The following is a 21,781-nucleotide window of genomic DNA, read 5'->3' on the forward strand; positions in this document are numbered from 1 at the left end:
GTAACATCAAGTTGAAACTCCCTACCCACCGTACACCCCATAATGCCCCACCCCTAATGCACCACCCCCTATCTACCGTCCACCCCTAATACCATACCCCCTAATAGACTAGCCCCTACTACCCTACTCCCTGATAAATTACCCCCTAGTACCCTAAACCCTAACACTACCCTACCTCTCTCTACCCTACTCCCTAATACAATGCCCCCTAACACACAACTTCCTAATACCCTAAACCCTAACACCCTACCCCCTACTATATTGCCCCCATTCCGCTAATAAAAAATATGAATGAACCTAATTAGCGAGGAAATGAGAAGACATATCCTATCATGCCTCCAACGTACTAGTAGCTTAGAACTTCCGACAAGCCGAATATTAAAAACAAATTAAAAAAAATCCCCCCCCCCCCGGGCCTCAAGCACGAACTGATGTCCTAACTAAATTCTTCCCGACTAGATCTTAGAGAAAGTCTTTTTGTTTTTAAATTGATCGTCTTTGAGTAGATTCATCATAAGTTTTCCGTGACTAAAATCTTTGTAACCAGAATACCGCTACGGCTAAATGAATGCTTCCACAACACTCATTAGCTTCCCTGATTAAAGCCAGGTACTGAATAGAGCTGAGTGAACTCAGGGAAGTTTCTCAGACTCAAAACCAAATGAGCTGAACCACATTTCGCAACCATTTTGCTATGTTTGCTTAGTTTGCTTTGTTTGCTATGTTGAAATAGCAGTGACTAGTGTACACCAGCCACCCGCCCCCACCTTTCCCACCCCTCGTATCCCCCCCCCCCTCCAACCAAGTCCCACGGCTTATGCTTTCCAATATCTTACCAATATTAATGGAGGTAGACCGGGGGGGGGGGCATAGAATAGCGGAAGTGTACCAGTTCCACACGAAGAAATCACATTTCAAAGGTTTCAAAGTAAATACTTGGAGATTGAAAAATTAATGAACCAATGGCCTTGACGTTGGTGAGAGTGATGAAATACATTCAACAAATTTTTATAAAAATGTTTGTAGATTTTGCTGAAACAACACGAGCAAGATATTTCACACTAAGGTTGAATGAGAACATGGGTACGGTATTACATTGGGTTTTGACCGAGAGTTTCAGCGAGATTGATATTTAATGAAATCTGATAAAATTAATAATAATAGTTTCGCTGTCTGTCTGACAAGAACGCTCTGTCTGACAAGAACGCTCTGTCTATAATAATAGTTTCGCTGTCTGTCTGACAAGAACGCTCTGTCTGACAAGAACGCTCTGTCTGACAAGAACGCTCTAGAGAAAACACAAGCAATTTAAAAACATGCACAGTAATTCGAAAAACGAAATATGACGTCGACACATTTAGCGTAGAGTAGAACATAATCTCAAACCAGAGAGTGCACACAGTAATGTAATGACGTCATTGATTCTCGCGTAAACATTGAAAAAAAGGAAATGTTGTCTAATCTAAATGGTTTGCGTGAAGAGTTTCTTGCATACAATTCTTCGGGTAGGGGCGAAGCCCCACCCCCCGCGTAAGAACGTCTGAGCCCCCCCCCCCCTCCCCAACTCAAAAGAAATTTCCTCATCGATACTCTATAATAAAATTACCGCCTAATTAATGTGTCTAATCTAAAAAGTGGTTTTCTTGCAATGGGACGGTAGACATGTTTTTTTTTGGGGGGGGGGGGGGGGTGGGGGGGGGGGGTGGTGTGTGGGGGTGGGGAGGGGGGTGGGGGGTGGTGTGTGGGGGGGTGGGTTGGTTTCAGTGTTTCTTTCAGACTTTTTCCTCCCCGGAGAGGGGTGGGGGTACTTGAAATTTTCGGGGGCGGGGGTAGAATTTTCTGGGAGGGGCGGACACTGGAAAAAGTATATAATTATATTTCGTTGAATGGGACGGTAGACATGTTTTTTTGGGGGGTGGGGGGTGGTGGAGGGGTGGGGGGGTGGTGTGTGGGGTGGGGGGTGGTGTGGGGGGGGGTGGTGTGGGGGGGGGTGGGGGGTGGTGTGTGGGGGGTGGGAGGTGGTGTGTGGGGTGGGGGGTGGTGTGGGGGGGGGGGGTGGGGGGTGGTGTGTGGGGGGTGGGGGTGGGGGTGGGTTGGTTTCAGTGTTTCTTTCAGACTTTTTCCTCCCCGGAGAGGGGTGGGGGTACTTGAAATTTTCGGGGGCGGGGGTAGAATTTTCTGGGAGGGGGCGGACACTGGAAAAAGTATATAATTATATTTCGTTGAATGGGACGGTAGACATGTTTTTTTTGGGGGGGTGGGGGGTGGGGGGGCGGTGTGTGGAGGGGGTGGTGTGTGGGGGTGAGGGGTGGGGGTGGTGTGTGGTGGGGGGTGGGGGTGGGGGTGGTGTGTGGGGGTGGGGTGGGGGTGGTGTGTGGGGGGGTGGGTTGGTTTTAGTTTAGAGAAAAGAGACAGCACTATCAGCCTAGCGCCCGTTGTACCCTTCCTCAACGGGCCATTTTTCTCGTTCTATATAATAGTTTCGCTGTCTGTCTGACAAGAACGCTCTGTCTGACAAGAACGCTCTAGAGAAAACACAAGCAATTTAAAAACATGCACAGTAATTCGAAAAACGAAATATGACGTCGACACATTTAGCGTAGAGTAGAACATAATCTCAAACCAGAGAGTGCACACAGTAATGTAATGACGTCATTGATTCTCGCGTAAACATTGAAAAAAAGGAAATGTTGTCTAATCTAAATGGTTTGCGTGAAGAGTTTCTTGCATACAATTCTTCGGGTAGGGGCGAAGCCCCACCCCCCGCGTAAGAACGTCTGAGCCCCCCCCTCCCCAACTCAAAAGAAATTTCCTCATCGATACTCTATAATAAAATTACCGCCTAATTAATGTGTCTAATCTAAAAAGTGGTTTTCTTGCAATGGGACGGTAGACATGTTTTTTTTGGGGGGGGGGGGGGTGTGGGGGGGGGGGTGGTGTGTGGGGGTGGGGAGGGGGGTGGGGGGTGGTGTGTGGGGGGGGTGGGTTGGTTTCAGTGTTTCTTTCAGACTTTTTCCTCCCCGGAGAGGGGTGGGGGTACTTGAAATTTTCGGGGGCGGGGGTAGAATTTTCTGGGAGGGGCGGACACTGGAAAAAGTATATAATTATATTTCGTTGAATGGGACGGTAGACATGTTTTTTTGGGGGGTGGGGGGTGGTGGAGGGGTGGGGGGGTGGTGTGTGGGGTGGGGGGTGGGGGGTGGTGTGTGGGGTGGGGGTGGTGTGTGGGGGGGTGGGTTGGTTTTAGTTTAGAGAAAAGAGACAGCACTATCAGCCTAGCGCCCGTTGTACCCTTCCTCAACGGGCCATTTTTCTCGTTCTATATAATAGTTTCGCTGTCTGTCTGACAAGAACGCTCTGTCTGACAAGAACGCTCTAGAGAAAACACAAGCAATTTAAAAACATGCACAGTAATTCGAAAAACGAAATATGACGTCGACACATTTAGCGTAGAGTAGAACATAATCTCAAACCAGAGAGTGCACACAGTAATGTAATGACGTCATTGATTCTCGCGTAAACATTGAAAAAAAGGAAATGTTGTCTAATCTAAATGGTTTGCGTGAAGAGTTTCTTGCATACAATTCTTCGGGTAGGGGCGAAGCCCCACCCCCCGCGTAAGAACGTCTGAGCCCCCCCCTCCCCAACTCAAAAGAAATTTCCTCATCGATACTCTATAATAAAATTACCGCCTAATTAATGTGTCTAATCTAAAAAGTGGTTTTCTTGCAATGGGACGGTAGACATGTTTTTTTTGGGGGGGGGGGGGTGTGGGGGGGGGGTGGTGTGTGGGGGTGGGGAGGGGGGTGGGGGGTGGTGTGTGGGGGGGGTGGGTTGGTTTCAGTGTTTCTTTCAGACTTTTTCCTCCCCGGAGAGGGGTGGGGGTACTTGAAATTTTCGGGGGCGGGGGTAGAATTTTCTGGGAGGGGCGGACACTGGAAAAAGTATATAATTATATTTCGTTGAATGGGACGGTAGACATGTTTTTTTGGGGGGTGGGGGGTGGTGGAGGGGTGGGGGGGGTGGTGTGTGGGGTGGGGGGTGGGGGGTGGTGTGTGGGGTGGGGGGTGGTGTGGGGGGGTGGGGGGTGGGGGGTGGGGGGTGGGTTGGTTTCAGTGTTTCTTTCAGACTTTTTCCTCCCCGGAGAGGGGTGGGGGTACTTGAAATTTTCGGGGGCGGGGGTAGAATTTTCTGGGAGGGGGCGGACACTGGAAAAAGTATATAATTATATTTCGTTGAATGGGACGGTAGACATGTTTTTTTTGGGGGGGTGGGGGGTGGGGGGGGGCGGTGTGTGGAGGGGGTGGTGTGTGGGGGTGAGGGGTGGGGGTGGTGTGTGGTGGGGGTGGGGGTGGGGGTGGTGTGTGGGGGTGGGGTGGGGGTGGTGTGTGGGGGGGTGGGTTGGTTTTAGTTTAGAGAAAAGAGACAGCACTATCAGCCTAGCGCCCGTTGTACCCTTCCTCAACGGGCCATTTTTCTCGTTCTATATAATAGTTTCGCTGTCTGTCTGACAAGAACGCTCTGTCTGACAAGAACGCTCTAGAGAAAACACAAGCAATTTAAAAACATGCACAGTAATTCGAAAAACGAAATATGACGTCGACACATTTAGCGTAGAGTAGAACATAATCTCAAACCAGAGAGTGCACACAGTAATGTAATGACGTCATTGATTGTCGCGTAAACATTGAAAAAAAGGAAATGTTGTCTAATCTAAATGGTTTGCGTGAAGAGTTTCTTGCATACAATTCTTCGGGTAGGGGCGAAGCCCCACCCCCCGCGTAAGAACGTCTGAGCCCCCCCCCCTCCCCAACTCAAAAGAAATTTCCTCATCGATACTCTATAATAAAATTACCGCCTAATTAATGTGTCTAATCTAAAAAGTGGTTTTCTTGCAATGGGACGGTAGACATGTTTTTTTTGGGGGGGGGGGTGTGGGGGGGGGGTGGTGTGTGGGGGTGGGGAGGGGGGTGGGGGGTGGTGTGTGGGGGGGTGGGTTGGTTTCAGTGTTTCTTTCAGACTTTTTCCTCCCCGGAGAGGGGTGGGGGTACTTGAAATTTTCGGGGGCGGGGGTAGAATTTTCTGGGAGGGGCGGACACTGGAAAAAGTATATAATTATATTTCGTTGAATGGGACGGTAGACATGTTTTTTTGGGGGGTGGGGGGTGGTGGAGGGGTGGGGGGGTGGTGTGTGGGGTGGGGGGTGGGGGGTGGTGTGGGGGGGGGGGTGGGGGGTGGTGTGTGGGGGGTGGGGGGTGGTGTGTGGGGTGGGGGGTGGTGTTGGGGGATGGGGGGTGGTGTGTGGGGGGTGGGGGGTGGGGGGTGGGTTGGTTTCAGTGTTTCTTTCAGACTTTTTCCTCCCCGGAGAGGGGTGGGGGTACTTGAAATTTTCGGGGGCGGGGGTAGAATTTTCTGGGAGGGGGCGGACACTGGAAAAAGTATATCATTATATTTCGTTGAATGGGACGGTAGACATGTTTTTTTTGGGGGGGTGGGGGGGTGGGGGGGGGCGGTGTGTGGAGGGGGTGGTGTGTGGGGGTGAGGGGTGGGGGTGGTGTGTGGTGGGGGTGGGGGTGGGGGTGGTGTGTGGGGGTGGGGTGGGGGTGGTGTGTGGGGGGGTGGGTTGGTTTTAGTTTAGAGAAAAGAGACAGCACTATCAGCCTAGCGCCCGTTGTACCCTTCCTCAACGGGCCATTTTTCTCGTTCTATATAATAGTTTCGCTGTCTGTCTGACAAGAACGCTCTGTCTGACAAGAACGCTCTAGAGAAAACACAAGCAATTTAAAAACATGCACAGTAATTCGAAAAACGAAATATGACGTCGACACATTTAGCGTAGAGTAGAACATAATCTCAAACCAGAGAGTGCACACAGTAATGTAATGACGTCATTGATTCTCGCGTAAACATTGAAAAAAAGGAAATGTTGTCTAATCTAAATGGTTTGCGTGAAGAGTTTCTTGCATACAATTCTTCGGGTAGGGGCGAAGCCCCACCCCCCGCGTAAGAACGTCTGAGCCCCCCCCTCCCCAACTCAAAAGAAATTTCCTCATCGATACTCTATAATAAAATTACCGCCTAATTAATGTGTCTAATCTAAAAAGTGGTTTTCTTGCAATGGGACGGTAGACATGTTTTTTTTTGGGGGGGGGGGGGGGGGTGTGGGGGGGGTGTGTGGGGGTGGGGAGGGGGGTGGGGGGTGGTGTGTGGGGGGTGGGTTGGTTTCAGTGTTTCTTTCAGACTTTTTCCTCCCCGGAGAGGGGTGGGGGTACTTGAAATTTTCGGGGGCGGGGGTAGAATTTTCTGGGAGGGGCGGACACTGGAAAAAGTATATAATTATATTTCGTTGAATGGGACGGTAGACATGTTTTTTCGGGGGGTGGGGGGTGGTGGAGGGGTGGGGGGGTGGTGTGTGGGGTGGGGGGTGGGGGGTGGTGTGTGGGGTGGGGGGTGGGGTGGGGGGTGGTGTGGGGGGGTGGGGGGTGGTGTGTGGGGGGTGGGGGGTGGGGGGTGGGTTGGTTTCAGTGTTTCTTTCAGACTTTTTCCTCCCCGGAGAGGGGTGGGGGTACTTGAAATTTTCGGGGGCGGGGGTAGAATTTTCTGGGAGGGGGCGGACACTGGAAAAAGTATATAATTATATTTCGTTGAATGGGACGGTAGACATGTTTTTTTTGGGGGGGGTGGGGGGTGGGGGGGGCGGTGTGTGGAGGGGGTGGTGTGTGGGGGTGAGGGGTGGGGGTGGTGTGTGGTGGGGGTGGGGGTGGGGGTGGTGTGTGGGGGTGGGGTGGGGGTGGTGTGTGGGGGGGTGGGTTGGTTTTAGTTTAGAGAAAAGAGACAGCACTATCAGCCTAGCGCCCGTTGTACCCTTCCTCAACGGGCCATTTTTCTCGTTCTATATAATAGTTTCGCTGTCTGTCTGACAAGAACGCTCTGTCTGACAAGAACGCTCTAGAGAAAACACAAGCAATTTAAAAACATGCACAGTAATTCGAAAAACGAAATATGACGTCGACACATTTAGCGTAGAGTAGAACATAATCTCAAACCAGAGAGTGCACACAGTAATGTAATGACGTCATTGATTGTCGCGTAAACATTGAAAAAAAGGAAATGTTGTCTAATCTAAATGGTTTGCGTGAAGAGTTTCTTGCATACAATTCTTCGGGTAGGGGCGAAGCCCCACCCCCCGCGTAAGAACGTCTGAGCCCCCCCCCTCCCCAACTCAAAAGAAATTTCCTCATCGATACTCTATAATAAAATTACCGCCTAATTAATGTGTCTAATCTAAAAAGTGGTTTTCTTGCAATGGGACGGTAGACATGTTTTTTTTTTGGGGGGGGGGGGGGTGTGGGGGGGGGGGGGGGTGGTGTGTGGGGGTGGGGAGGGGGGTGGGGGGTGGTGTGTGGGGGGGTGGGTTGGTTTCAGTGTTTCTTTCAGACTTTTTCCTCCCCGGAGAGGGGTGGGGGTACTTGAAATTTTCGGGGGCGGGGGTAGAATTTTCTGGGAGGGGCGGACACTGGAAAAAGTATATAATTATATTTCGTTGAATGGGACGGTAGACATGTTTTTTTGGGGGGTGGGGGGTGGTGGAGGGGTGGGGGGGTGGTGTGTGGGGTGGGGGGTGGGGGGTGGTGTGGGGGGGGGGTGGGGGGTGGTGTGTGGGGGGTGGGGGGTGGTGTGTGGGGTGGGGGGTGGTGTGGGGGGATGGGGGGTGGTGTGTGGGGGGTGGGGGGTGGGGGGTGGGTTGGTTTCAGTGTTTCTTTCAGACTTTTTCCTCCCCGGAGAGGGGTGGGGGTACTTGAAATTTTCGGGGGCGGGGGTAGAATTTTCTGGGAGGGGGCGGACACTGGAAAAAGTATATCATTATATTTCGTTGAATGGGACGGTAGACATGTTTTTTTTTGGGGGGGTGGGGGGTGGGGGGGGGCGGTGTGTGGAGGGGGTGGTGTGTGGGGGTGAGGGGTGGGGGTGGTGTGTGGTGGGGGTGGGGGTGGGGGTGGTGTGTGGGGGTGGGGTGGGGGTGGTGTGTGGGGGGGTGGGTTGGTTTTAGTTTAGAGAAAAGAGACAGCACTATCAGCCTAGCGCCCGTTGTACCCTTCCTCAACGGGCCATTTTTCTCGTTCTATATAATAGTTTCGCTGTCTGTCTGACAAGAACGCTCTGTCTGACAAGAACGCTCTAGAGAAAACACAAGCAATTTAAAAACATGCACAGTAATTCGAAAAACGAAATATGACGTCGACACATTTAGCGTAGAGTAGAACATAATCTCAAACCAGAGAGTGCACACAGTAATGTAATGACGTCATTGATTCTCGCGTAAACATTGAAAAAAAGGAAATGTTGTCTAATCTAAATGGTTTGCGTGAAGAGTTTCTTGCATACAATTCTTCGGGTAGGGGCGAAGCCCCACCCCCCGCGTAAGAACGTCTGAGCCCCCCCCTCCCCAACTCAAAAGAAATTTCCTCATCCATACTCTATAATAAAATTACCGCCTAATTAATGTGTCTAATCTAAAAAGTGGTTTTCTTGCAATGGGACGGTAGACATGTTTTTTTTTTTTTTTTTGGGGGGGGGGGGGTGTGGGGGGTGGTGTGTGGGGGTGGTGGGGGGGTGGGGGGGGGGTGGGTTGGTTTCAGTGTTTCTTTCAGACTTTTTCCTCCCCGGAGAGGGGTGGGGGTACTTGAAATTTTCGGGGGCGGGGTAGAATTTTCTGGGAGGGGGCGGACACTGGAAAAAGTATATAATTATATTTCGTTGAATGGGACGGTAGACATGTGTTTATTGGGGGTGGGGGGTGGTTGAGGGGTGGGGGGGTGGTGTGTGGGGGGGAGGGGGGGTGGGGGTGGTGTGTGGGGGTGGGGTGTGTGTGGGGGGGGGGGTGGGGGGTGGTGTGTGGGGGTGGGTTGGTTTCAGTGTTTCTTTCAGACGTTTTCCTCCCCGGAGAGGGGTGGGGGTACTTGAAATTTTCGGGGGCGGGGGTAGAATTTTCTGGGAGGGGGCGGACACTGGAAAAAGTATATAATTATATTTCGTTGAATGGGACGGTAGACATGTTTTTTTTTTGGGGGGGTGGGGGGGTGGGGGGCGGTGTGTGGAGGGGGTGGTGTGTGGGGGTGAGGGGTGGGGGTGGGGGTGGTGTGTGGGGGTGGGGTGGTAGGGTGGGGGTGGGGGTGGTGTGTGGGGGTGGGGGGGTGGGGTGGGGGTGGTGTGTGGGGGGGTGGGTTGGTTTTAGTTTAGAGAAAAGAGACAGCACTATCAGCCTAGCGCCCGTTGTACCCTTCCTCAACGGGCCATTTTTCTCGTCCTTAATGTTGTCACATGAGAAATCTTCGTGCATTTGTAATTTCCAGCACTGCTAATCTGGTCTGTGGAGCTTCTTTACACTTGTAAGGACATCCTCACAAGTGACAAAGGGTGTCTCAACAGTTGGCATATAATACACAGCTATGTATATAGACAGAGAAATTGGTCTAGTTTTTGTACGTAAATTAATTTTGAATGGTTTAGTTTACAGTAAACCGTTAGAGGACTTAAAGTATTTCGCTTATAAAATTTGACAAAATAGAAAAAAAAAATGCCTTTTGATTAGTAATTTCACATTAGTAATTAGTAATCTGTGATAATGATGTATCCAATGACTTTGAGCATTGAAAGCAATGAAAAAAATACAATTTTAGAGAATGTGGTTCATTTATGTGTACGTGTTGTAACAATACTCATTATTAAAACTTTTAGCATAAAAGTATTTTGATTTTTTTTTAAAGTAGAAAAATACCATTAGGCATTCGGGGGATAATTTAACAGCTTGTATGAAATAATAATCTATTAAAATTCATTTAAATCGATGATTAAAACAAAATGTTTAAAAAAAGAATATTATTCTTGAATTTTCTATAATAAAACAATATTTAGCTGAAAACCACAGAGAACTTATTTTTTCTTAAAGTATGTATTACTTCTGTATTTTTCAGTTGATAGCTATATTCTCTATAGGAAGATTAATCAACATACAGTAGAACAATACATGTAACCTGGCCTATTACAGTATTAAAAACTGTATATTATGTATATCCATAAAAATAAAAAAACAAAAATATTTCTTATCTAAGTGCGACAACCTCAGAAAAACAGTACAGATAATTACTCTCCCGGTAGGTTCCCTTTATCTTTGTTTTTAATCATAGTTTATGATACCTAAATACATAATTTTATGATTCCTTGGGCAATATAAAATCATTTATATATGTATATGTATATGTATATATATATATATATATATATATATATATATATATATATATATATATATATATATATATATATATATATATATATATATATATATTTGGTTCGAAGATTACTATTTACCTATGACTAAATTAGTCCAAATAATGTATCCTGAGTTATGCAACTCAAAAACTAAATAAACTTTTACTTTTAGGTGATAGGTTGCCTCCCTTATAATATCGATAAGCTATTGCTATAAGTGATTGCAGCTTGCAATTGTTTAGTTACTTGTTGACATCTACTCAAGTGAGTGGCAATAAGTTAACTAGTAGAACTAGATACTCTTATTAAATTAAAGTACATTGGGCAAGTGCGAAGCAAATTTAATATTTAATAAAGTAGAATTAATATCGAACAATGAGTACAATTCAGTGTCTATGGAAAAAGATATAGAGTCTATGTGTGTGATATTTATCCCCTTCTAGTTTTATAATGTATCACGTAGCTCTTATTAATGTGAATGTGTTTTGGCTTAAGAAAAACGACTATGAGTTAGCAAAGTAACGTTATCTATTAAACTACATAAATAGTCTTGAAATATTTGAAAATTTTTTTTTTCTTTTTCACCTAAAGAATAACTATACAAACTAGTTAGATTTTATAATTTATTGGGCTTATTTAAATTAAGAACCATTTTCAGAATTTAAGCCTTGTGAGGATCTAGCAACCAGGTAGTTACATAACATCTACCTTCAAAACACAACACCATCGTCGCATTAGAAGCATACAACAGATGATTTCTGATTGGATAGTGTAATTCCATACAGAATGATGTTATATTTAGAGTACTGTATGTCATAAACAAAAGTAATAACAATAAAATGAAGATGCTTTTAGAATATGTGTATTGATAAAATAAAAAAAAATGCAAAGCTTCAAAAGATAACAAAGAAATATTTGTAATAGAAAAATGAAATAGGGAAAATAAAAATTAAACATGGGAACTGTGTATAATTGTGTACAGGCAAAAAATAGTTGTGAAACAAAGACATTTATAATTGTAGCTTTTAATTCAACCTAGATATTATAAAATACAAATAAATTTTAAAATCTTATAACTCTACGTCACTAAGTACGTGCGTGGTACAGAAAATATATTTTTGTATACAGCACATGGTTAACATGAGGATTAGCTTTATTTATAAAATAATAAATTTGTCTTCCGTATCACCGTGTGTAATGTTTGATATAGCTCATATAAAATTTAGATATAAATGATTATTATTTGAATTATTAATATTGGCAATTGGCATTGAGATAAGACAAACTGTATAACGCAGGCCTACATAAGTTGTATTTTTAAAAATTAGGACATCTAATAAATATTTTAAAAATAAATAAAATTACCTTCACAAAGAAAACAAACAACCATTTGTGTGCTTCAGTGACATAAATCTGTTGCTAAGAATTATATTTTTAAAATGAAATTTCATAATAGATTTTTTTACAAGATTGTTTCTATTTTAAAATTTTGGCTGTAGGGGTATGCGTATAAGTTAAAATATGTTGAGTACTAAGGACCTTCGAACTGTTGGTTAACCGACACTCTCCCCGCAGTAATTGCCTTCTGAGTTTGATCCACTGTGTACATGGCGACTATGAAGAGGGTTACAGCCTACTCTGTACACATACGCTCCAACACTTCCTGGACAGGTATCTGTTGTGTACCAGTACCTGGTGTACCTGTCATCCGTCACACGTTTGTGTGTCCATTGTCCTACAGAGACCTGTTTAGGACAGCCATGAGGATGTGACACTATAACGGTCAACTTGTCCTCATCAACAACTCTCCAGTATTTTTTCTCCACTTCCCTACATAGATAATCAAAGCGTCGACACTTCATGTCCAGTTCATCTATCAACTCTAAGTCACATGTCACATAACTCAACTGACACAAGTCTCCCTCAATGTTTGCCTCACCCACCACCTCCCAGCCATCAAGACTGACTACTGGACTTTTATTGTAATCAAAACCTAAAACACATCTGGTCTGTCTCGCCTCACTGGCATCAAATACTATTATTGTGGCTGTGTCCAAGAAAATCTTTCCCCACACCTTACTGGGCGTGCCAGAGGTTTGACACTTGCCACAACGACAAGTTCCGTCACTCTCTGTGTACTTGTCCACACTCCACACCCTCCCCGTCCCTAACCTCATTATGTAACTTCCTCTGTCATTATAACATGGATATAGAACTTGAGAATCCGGGTAAAACTCTGGTCTCTCTAGACTGGTGAATGTAGTCTTTACCTGGACAGTTAGGGCTGCCAATGTTTTGATTGTCTTAAACATGAGCTCGTCCTCACAGTAACGTGAGGGAAATCTGTAAGAGGTATAAAACCTTTGTGACCTGGATTCTTCTTAAAGCCAGTAACATTTTTGTGTAGATCAGCTATTCCCCCAGAGACAAGCATCGGAGCGTTATGATTTCCTACAAAAACAACGTTTAAAACTTAGTAAATATATTATTTCATTTTAAAATTTATTGATATTGTTTATTGGACACAAAAGGCATAATGTGGTTATTAATCGTTTTGTTTTATTGTGTCAATGGTTGGATTGGTGATAAAGAGCAAAGTTATATACAATTGCTAGGGATTTTTCTTTATTACTTTTGTATTTTTGTTGTTATTTTGAGTGATTGGATGAATAGTTTGATAAAAGTTGAGAAAATATTACACATTTCTTTCAAATATTCGGATGTGTATAATACAAACACATAATACTCTGCAATAATGTTGTTTGGTCATTCATAAATGAAGGCACACTTATAGAGGACGTAGGTGTGTTAGGAATTTTTAATCGATGTGACCTAGGCCTTGGAACGTGAGGTAACTCATTTGCATTTAATAAACAATGTTTGAAATTTACGGTTAATAGGTATTTAACATTTTCAAAAAATGTTTGCTAATTGTAGTAAATACTTATTTAATACTTATTAATACATATAATTTTGATCCAACTCATTTAGATTTGAAAATGAAACGGCTGTAAACAATTACGGGAGGGTAGGTAGCCTAAAGTTTTGACGCCATTAAAGGAATGGGTCTGAGTATTGTGACGATGTGGAGGCAGTATTTCTTCCAGTTATTTTTCCGGGGGGGGGGGGGGGGGGGGCACTTGATATTTTCGGGGGGAGGGGGAGGGGAGGAGGGCAACACTGACATTGACACTGGTAAAAGTATATGTTTTCTATATAAATTCCATTTCGTTTGCCTGGAAGAAAATCTGTGTGGAAGTGGATGGTGAGGTGATGTCGTCTTATGATGATCCATATTTATAATTTCCAAAAGCATTAAAGCTATGTCGTAAAACCAGATTCGCCTTTTAACATCATTTTACAATGTATTCAATAACGTAGATATTTTCGAAAATGATGACAAAAACGCGATTTGTTTGTGGCTAGATAAACGTTCCTTAAACTTCATCAATATATTTATAATCACAAAATAAACATTTTAGATGTACTGTAACTGCCTAATGCCAGCCAGACAGTCGGTCAGTCAGTCAGTCAGTCAGACAGACAGACAGACAGACAGACAGACAGACAGACAGACAGACAGACAGACAGACAGAAAGACAGACAGACAGACAGACAGACAGACAGACAGACAGAAAGACAGACAGACAGACAGACAGACAGACAGACAGACAGACAGACAGACAGACAGACAGACAGACAGACAGACAGACAGACAGACAGACAGACAGACAGACAGACAGACAGACAGACAGACAGACAGACAGACAGACAGACAGACAGACAGACAGACAGACAGACAGACAGACAGACAGACAGACAGACAGACAGACAGACAGACAGACAGACAGACAGACAGACAGACAGACAGACAGACAGACAGACAGACAGACAGACAGACAGACAGACAGACAGACAGACAGACAGACAGACAGACAGACAGACAGACAGACAGACAGACCAGACAGACAGAAAAACAGACATATATATATATATATATATATATATATATATATATATATATATATATATATATAGAGAGAGAGAGAGAGAGAGAGAGAGAGAGAGAGAGAGAGAGAGAGAGAGAGAGGGGGGGGGGGGGGAGAGAGAGAGAAATTAGATAGATAGAGAGAGATAAATGTATACATAGACATGCCTTGTTCACTTGTAAGTATGTGTATACGTATCTGTGTATGTATTTAAATATATCTTATTTAAGTTTTAAAATGTTTTTGTCTGTCTGTATTTCTGTTATGCACTATTATGCACATCTTTATTTGGCGGTCGCTTGGTGCGCAATTCTTTTTTATATGAAATTCTATTCTATTTTTAAAAGTTTAAGTAATTAAAAATCATGTCTATATTCAGTTATATAAGAATATTCGAGAAAGTTTAGGGGAGATCACTCCCGGTTTATTATGTATAGGAATATGAGTAACATAGCAACCAAATACTTTTTTACAACGTTTGTATCCGCAAGACGCACTTTGCCCCCGATGGGTATACTAAATTTGCAATCAAATTACTTATAATTTTACATATTCCATTGCATAATATACAAAATGTCAAGATTAAATTGATTTAATCAATTTAAGTTCTTTGATTGTTGTAAAACGTTTTGCAAAACGTTTCATAGCTGACGAAAAGCCTTGTAATGTGTTAATGTTCCAAGTGAACCAGTTCTATTTATTTGTCGCTGGTTTTTATTACCAATTGATATATAGATTTGTAAATTTCCAATGTAGTTTCACCTCAATCAACTTCGGTGGTCGGTGTATTTGGTGTCAACCCACCCCCCTACCTTTTTGTCGAGTGGCCTCAACTTATATTAATCCACCTGGAAAAAGCTTTGAGGGGCCTAATTCATCAGTTATTAATTCAAGTGGAAACTTCATTACTTTTGTAGAAAATAATTATATTTGGTGTCAGCCTCATCCCAGTAGTCGATAGACGTATCAGTTTTATAATTCTCAATAAAAGCTTTTCCCTTAGGCAAATGTTACAACGTTTTGTTGGTGTAACTCCCCCCCCCCCCCACCCCGTTATAGCTTTTAAACTGTGCACAGATAATAATAAAGATGTTTATTATTACGGTTATTAATACTGCTGAATGAGGCATTTTTTTCTCAATAATTAGCAGATTTACATCATGGTGTCTTCCCCCCCCCCCCCCCTAATCTTGTCGGAATTTGTCAACTTGGCTCTTAGAAGACTATTTAACTCTAATTAATCATTCATTTAACTGGAGCGATCATTGTTTTTCTCTATATATTTTGCCTTGGTGTCACCCCCCTAAATGATGACACCAGTTGCGGTCCGCGCACCCCCCACCCCCTTGCGACGCCTATGCAATCTAATACGACGATATGTATAAGCATTCAAATCTATAAACTGTCGACCATCGTTTGGTTGTTTTAAATGTTGCAAAGCAAACGGGTTACAATAATATGTATTAGACCTTATTAATGTTACTAAAATGTTACTCCTAAAAATAGAAATAAAAGTCATGTTGTCTTTGACAAAATCAATTTCTTTAACTACATTAGCAAATTATATACTATTTTGAAATTTCAAACAAAAAAAATAAAATAAAAATATATTAATTACCACGATTGTTAAAACCTCTTTCTTTTTCTTCAACGAGTCGCTGTTTTGATAGCACTGAAAATATATTTATGTAACACGTTGAAAGCTAGTTAAACTACAATACATTTTCAGCTTTAAAAAATTAAAAACAAAAAAACTCAACGAACCCATTCAATACTTTCTGTGTTATATCGTGTTTCATCTTTTGTAGTATTTGGTACATCATCGCAGATTTTTTAAAAAGGTATTTAGATTTAGTTTAAAATAATAGCTCGACTCTTTGCTTCATGGGGGCTTAGTAACCCAAACCTTACTTTCAAACATTCAATTTTTTTATCTCCCCTGCTGTTTTCTACCCATTGCCATTCTTTAGCTTTTCAATACAATGTTTGCATTGTAATTTGAGCTATATTTCAAGCATACCGTTGCATTAATGGTCTGTCTATTCTGCACATTCTAAGTATATACGTAATGTATCTAGACTAGTAGAACGTGAGATGCCTATAGGTGTCAAAAACAGGGATAAGCTTTGTGGTTCTTAAGCGATTTCATGATATAAAATTTTGAAAATTGGCGAGTTCGAATCCCGGGTTTGAGTCCATAGCAACCATTTTAAGCACGAAGTAAACTGCACAATTTGGTCCCAACACCCACCTCTGTCTTTTCAATTTTTATGAAATGAATAAATTGACGCGTAATAATATTTTAATACAGTATTTTATTATCTTTAATTTCTCAATAATCAATAATTAATTGATAAAGATAATTGAATAGCCCCATTAGAATTATTTGGTACATGTTTAAGTTTCATTGTACCCAAAACTTTTTGACAATTATAAATAAATCTACCTATAAGTTAATAAACGTTTGTAATAAAAACTATTTTCCATACTGTGATCGTTCAGCAATGTGTTGTACTGAACAGTCATCTTCGAAACATTTTCTTTTTCTTCTGTAACTTGCTTTTGTAATAGCTCTGAAAATATAGTTTTTATGTTAACTTTCAATTTCGACAATTCAAACAACACTAAGGACAGCTCCAATAAATAAAATGCAATTTCAATCAAGATTGCAATAATGAAATGGAAGTAAATCAATGCTTTTTAAAGTTCTGAGAATAAAATAATATGTTATATCAGGATTTTAATAGAAAAATGTTTTTAATAATTTCCATATCAGTTTGCCTGAAATTTGTTCTTACCACAATTGACCTTTAGTCTTGCTTCTTTAATCTGACACAAACAATGTGGGTCATTCATATTCACTTCTGTAAAGAATTGACAATTTTAAAACATGTTTTATTAATTTGGTAACTCAATTATTGCTTTTATTTGTAATAATCTACATATATATATATATATATATATATATATATATATATATATATATATATATATATATATATATATATATATATATATATATATAAAATTCTCTACGTGGGAACCATGAGGGACTTTACTTACGCACGCCGTCCCGACCCCTCCCTAGCTCTACAGGCATGCGGAATACCATATTGTTATTACCCTCACCCCCACCAGTCTGGTAGGCAGTGATTCAATATGAATATTTACAACCTACGAAAACCTTGCCTACGAAGGGGTTAATTTTTCAAGATGGCCGCCGTTGTCATAGTTACCAAGATTTTTCCACAAATTGTATATACGCAGTATAGAAAAGTCTTGCAATCGTGCAAAAAAATAAAAAAATCGAGATTTTTGTAAATCTCGATGTTTCACAACTCCCTGAGTCGGAAAAACATAGTTTTGCAATCTTGTGCGTATGTCTGTGTGTGTATGTGTGTGTGTGTGTATGTGTGTGTCTGTAAACACAATAACTTCAGTGCCGTTACAGCTATGTTGATGAAATTTCATATATAAGTATTATATCAAAATCGTAGATCGGCGTCAAATTTTGAGCGATTTCCAATAACCGGAAGTGTATTTTTTTCAACTTTAAATTTTTCAAAAGCATATAACTTAAGTACTATTTTAGATAGATAAATGAAATTTCACAGGTAAGTAAAAGATCTAATTCTCTGCCTTCTGACAAATTTTGAAAAATTTCTGTTGACCGAAAGTAGTAATTTACGCTATTTCCGATTTCTCAGAAAACGCATGTGAATTTATAAAGTACTAATAATTTTCTGCACTATTATGCACATTTTATTTGGCGTTCACTTGGTGTGCAATAGTTTTTTATACGAGATTCTATTCTTTTTTTAAAGTTTAAGTATTTAAAATGGATTAAAAATCATGTCTATGTCCCGAGTTGCCATCCCCTGTTGTTTCATATAAAAATATTCCAGAAAATTTAAGGGAGATCACTCCCAGTTAATTTTTTTGGAAACGCATATGCGGATTAAACTTTAAAAAGCTGTAAAGAAATAATTGTTTAACAAATAGTTGTTATATATTTTTCCTAATTCCTAATCATTTTTTTTCCCAGCAAACACATAAAATATGCACATTTTAAAATGTTAGAAGATATATAATTTAAAATTTACTCAAAATGTGTGTACAAATCTCTCCAAGCTCAACCTGCAGAATAAAACGAAGACATCAAAATTACAACTCATAAGTAAACCTTTATTTAAAAAAAAAAAGTGTTGAGTGGATGCTTTAAGTAAAGTCAAAATCTTAACATGAAATCAATTAACCACTTTCCACGATGTTACTTGTATGAATTATTTCCTTTATCGAATTTTTACAATTTAAGATTGTTTGGCGATTTATAAATAGTCGGTCGATTACCTCTTGTCTTTCGAAGCAATTCATGAAATCAACTGAAATTTTTAAAAATATATAATTTCTTATAAATATATACATACACATACACGCACACGCACACATACACATGCACGCACAAATACACATACACATACACTTACGCATACGCACACCCACACGCATACGCATACGCACAGTAGACAGAGTCATAATAATAGTAATAGTAATAGTAATAGTAATAGTAATAGTAATAGTAATAGTAATAGTAATAGTAATAGTAATAGTAATAGTAATAGTAATAGTAATAGTAATAGTAATAGTAATAGTAATAGTAATAGTAATAGTAATAGTAATAGTAATAGTAATAGTAATAGTAATAGTAATAGTAATAGTAATAGTAATAGTAATAGTAATAGTAATAGTAATAGTAATAGTAATAGTAATAGTAATAGTAATAGTAATAGTAATAGTAATAGTAATAGTAATAGTAATAGTAATAGTAATAGTAATAGTAATAGTAATAGTAATAGTAATAGTAATAGTAATAGTAATAGTAATAGTAATAGTAATAGTAATAGTAATAGTAATAGTAATAGTAATAGTAATAGTAATAGTAATAGTAATAGTAATAGTAATAGTAATAGTAATAGTAATAGTAATAGTAATAGTAATAGTAATAGTAATAGTAATAGTAATAGTAATAGTAATAGTAATAGTAATAGTAATAGTAATAGTAATAGTAATAGTAATAGTAATAGTAATAGTAATAGTAATAGTAATAGTAATAGTAATAGTAATAGTAATAGTAATAGTAATAGTAATAGTAATAGTAATAGTAATAGTAATAGTAATAGTAATAGTAATAGTAATAGTAATAGTAATAGTAATAGTAATAGTAATAGTAATAGTAATAGTAATAGTAATAGTAATAGTAATAGTAATAGTAATAGTAATAGTAATAGTAATAGTAATAGTAATAGTAATAGTAATAGTAATAGTAATAGTAATAGTAATAGTAATAGTAATAGTAATAGTAATAGTAATAGTAATAGTAATAGTAATAGTAATAGTAATAGTAATAGTAATAGTAATAGTAATAGTAATAGTAATAGTAATAGTAATAGTAATAGTAATAGTAATAGTAATAGTAATAGTAATAGTAATAGTAATAGTAATAGTAATAGTAATAGTAATAGTAATAGTAATAGTAATAGTAATAGTAATAGTAATAGTAATAGTAATAGTAATAGTAATAGTAATAGTAATAGTAATAGTAATAGTAATAGTAATAGTAATAGTAATAGTAATAGTAATAGTAATAGTAATAGTAATAGTAATAGTAATAGTAATAGTAATAGTAATAGTAATAGTAATAGTAATAGTAATAGTAATAGTAATAGTAATAGTAATAGTAATAGTAATAGTAATAGTAATAGGAATAGGAATAGGAATAGGAATAGGAATAGGAATAGGAATAGGAATAGGAATAGGAATAGGAATAGTAATAGTAATAGTAATAGTAATAGTAATAGTAATAGTAATAGTAATAGTAATAGTAATAGTAATAGTAATAGTAATAGACATAGACATAGACATAGACATAGACATAGACATAGACATAGACATAGACATAGACATAGACATAGACATAGACATAGACATAGACATAGACATAGACATAGACATAGACATAGACATAGACATAGACATAGACATAGACATAGACATAGACATAGACATAGACATAGACATAGACATAGACATAGACATAGACATAGACATAGACATAGACATAGACATAGACATAGACATAGACATAGACATAGACATAGACATAGACATAGACATAGACATAGACATAGACATAGACATAGACATAGACATAGACATAGACATAGACATAGACATAGACATAGACATAGACATAGACATAGACATAGACATAGACATAGACATAGACATAGACATAGACATAGACATAGACATAGACATAGACATAGACATAGACATAGACATAGACATAGACATAGACATAGACATAGACATAGACATAGACATAGACATAGACATAGACATAGACATAGACATAGACATAGACATAGACATAGACATAGACATAGACATAGACATAGACATAGACATAGACATAGACATAGACATAGACATAGACATAGACATAGACATAGACATAGACATAGACATAGACATAGACATAGACATAGACATAGACATAGACATAGACATAGACATAGACATAGACATAGACATAGACATAGACATAGACATAGACATAGACATAGACATAGACATAGACATAGACATAGACATAGACATAGACATAGACATAGACATAGACATAGACATAGACATAGACATAGGCATAGGCATAGGCATAGGCATAGGCATAGGCATAGGCATAGGCATAGACATAGACATAGAAAATAGACATAGACATAGACATAGACATAGACATAGACATAGACATAGACATAGACATAGACATAGACATAGACATAGACATAGACATAGACATAGACATAGACATAGACATAGACATAGACATAGACATAGACATAGACATAGACATAGACATAGACATAGACATAGACATAGACATAGACATAGACATAGACATAGACATAGACATAGACATAGACATAGACATAGACATAGACATAGACATAGACATAGACATAGACATAGACATAGACATAGACATAGACATAGACATAGACATAGACATAGACATAGACATAGACATAGACATAGACATAGACATAGACATAGACATAGACATAGACATAGGCATAGGCATAGGCATAGGCATAGGCATAGGCATAGGCATAGACATAGACATAGAAAATAGACATAGACATAGACATAGACATAGACATAGACATAGACATAGACATAGACATAGACATAGACATAGACATAGACATAGACATAGACATAGACATAGACATAGACATAGACATAGACATAGACATAGACATAGACATAGACATAGACATAGACATAAGCATAGACAATAGACATAGACATAGGACATAGACATAGACATAGACATAAGGACATAGACAAATAGACATAGACATAGACAATAGAACATAGGACATAGACATAGACCTAGACATAGACATAGACATAGACATAGACATAGACATAGACATAGACATGCTAGACATATGACA

General features: G+C 39.8%; 1 long non-coding RNA gene across 1 annotated transcript; it reads right to left on the reverse strand.

Annotated features, from left to right (window-relative positions):
- Nucleotides 1–16,730: 16,730 nt before the first annotated feature.
- Nucleotides 16,731–18,645, reverse strand: LOC131933605 (uncharacterized). Its single transcript, XR_009385088.1, has 4 exons — nt 18,612–18,645; nt 18,365–18,398; nt 17,060–17,125; nt 16,731–16,834 (listed from the first exon to the last, which is right to left on the reverse strand). It is a non-coding gene; the product is annotated as an uncharacterized LOC131933605 (long non-coding RNA).
- Nucleotides 18,646–21,781: the final 3,136 nt, after the last annotated feature.

This window comes from Physella acuta, unplaced genomic scaffold (assembly GCF_028476545.2).
Source record: "Physella acuta isolate Inbredline_101_S28 unplaced genomic scaffold, ASM2847654v3 ptg002573l, whole genome shotgun sequence".
Lineage (NCBI taxonomy): Eukaryota > Metazoa > Mollusca > Gastropoda > Physidae > Physella > Physella acuta.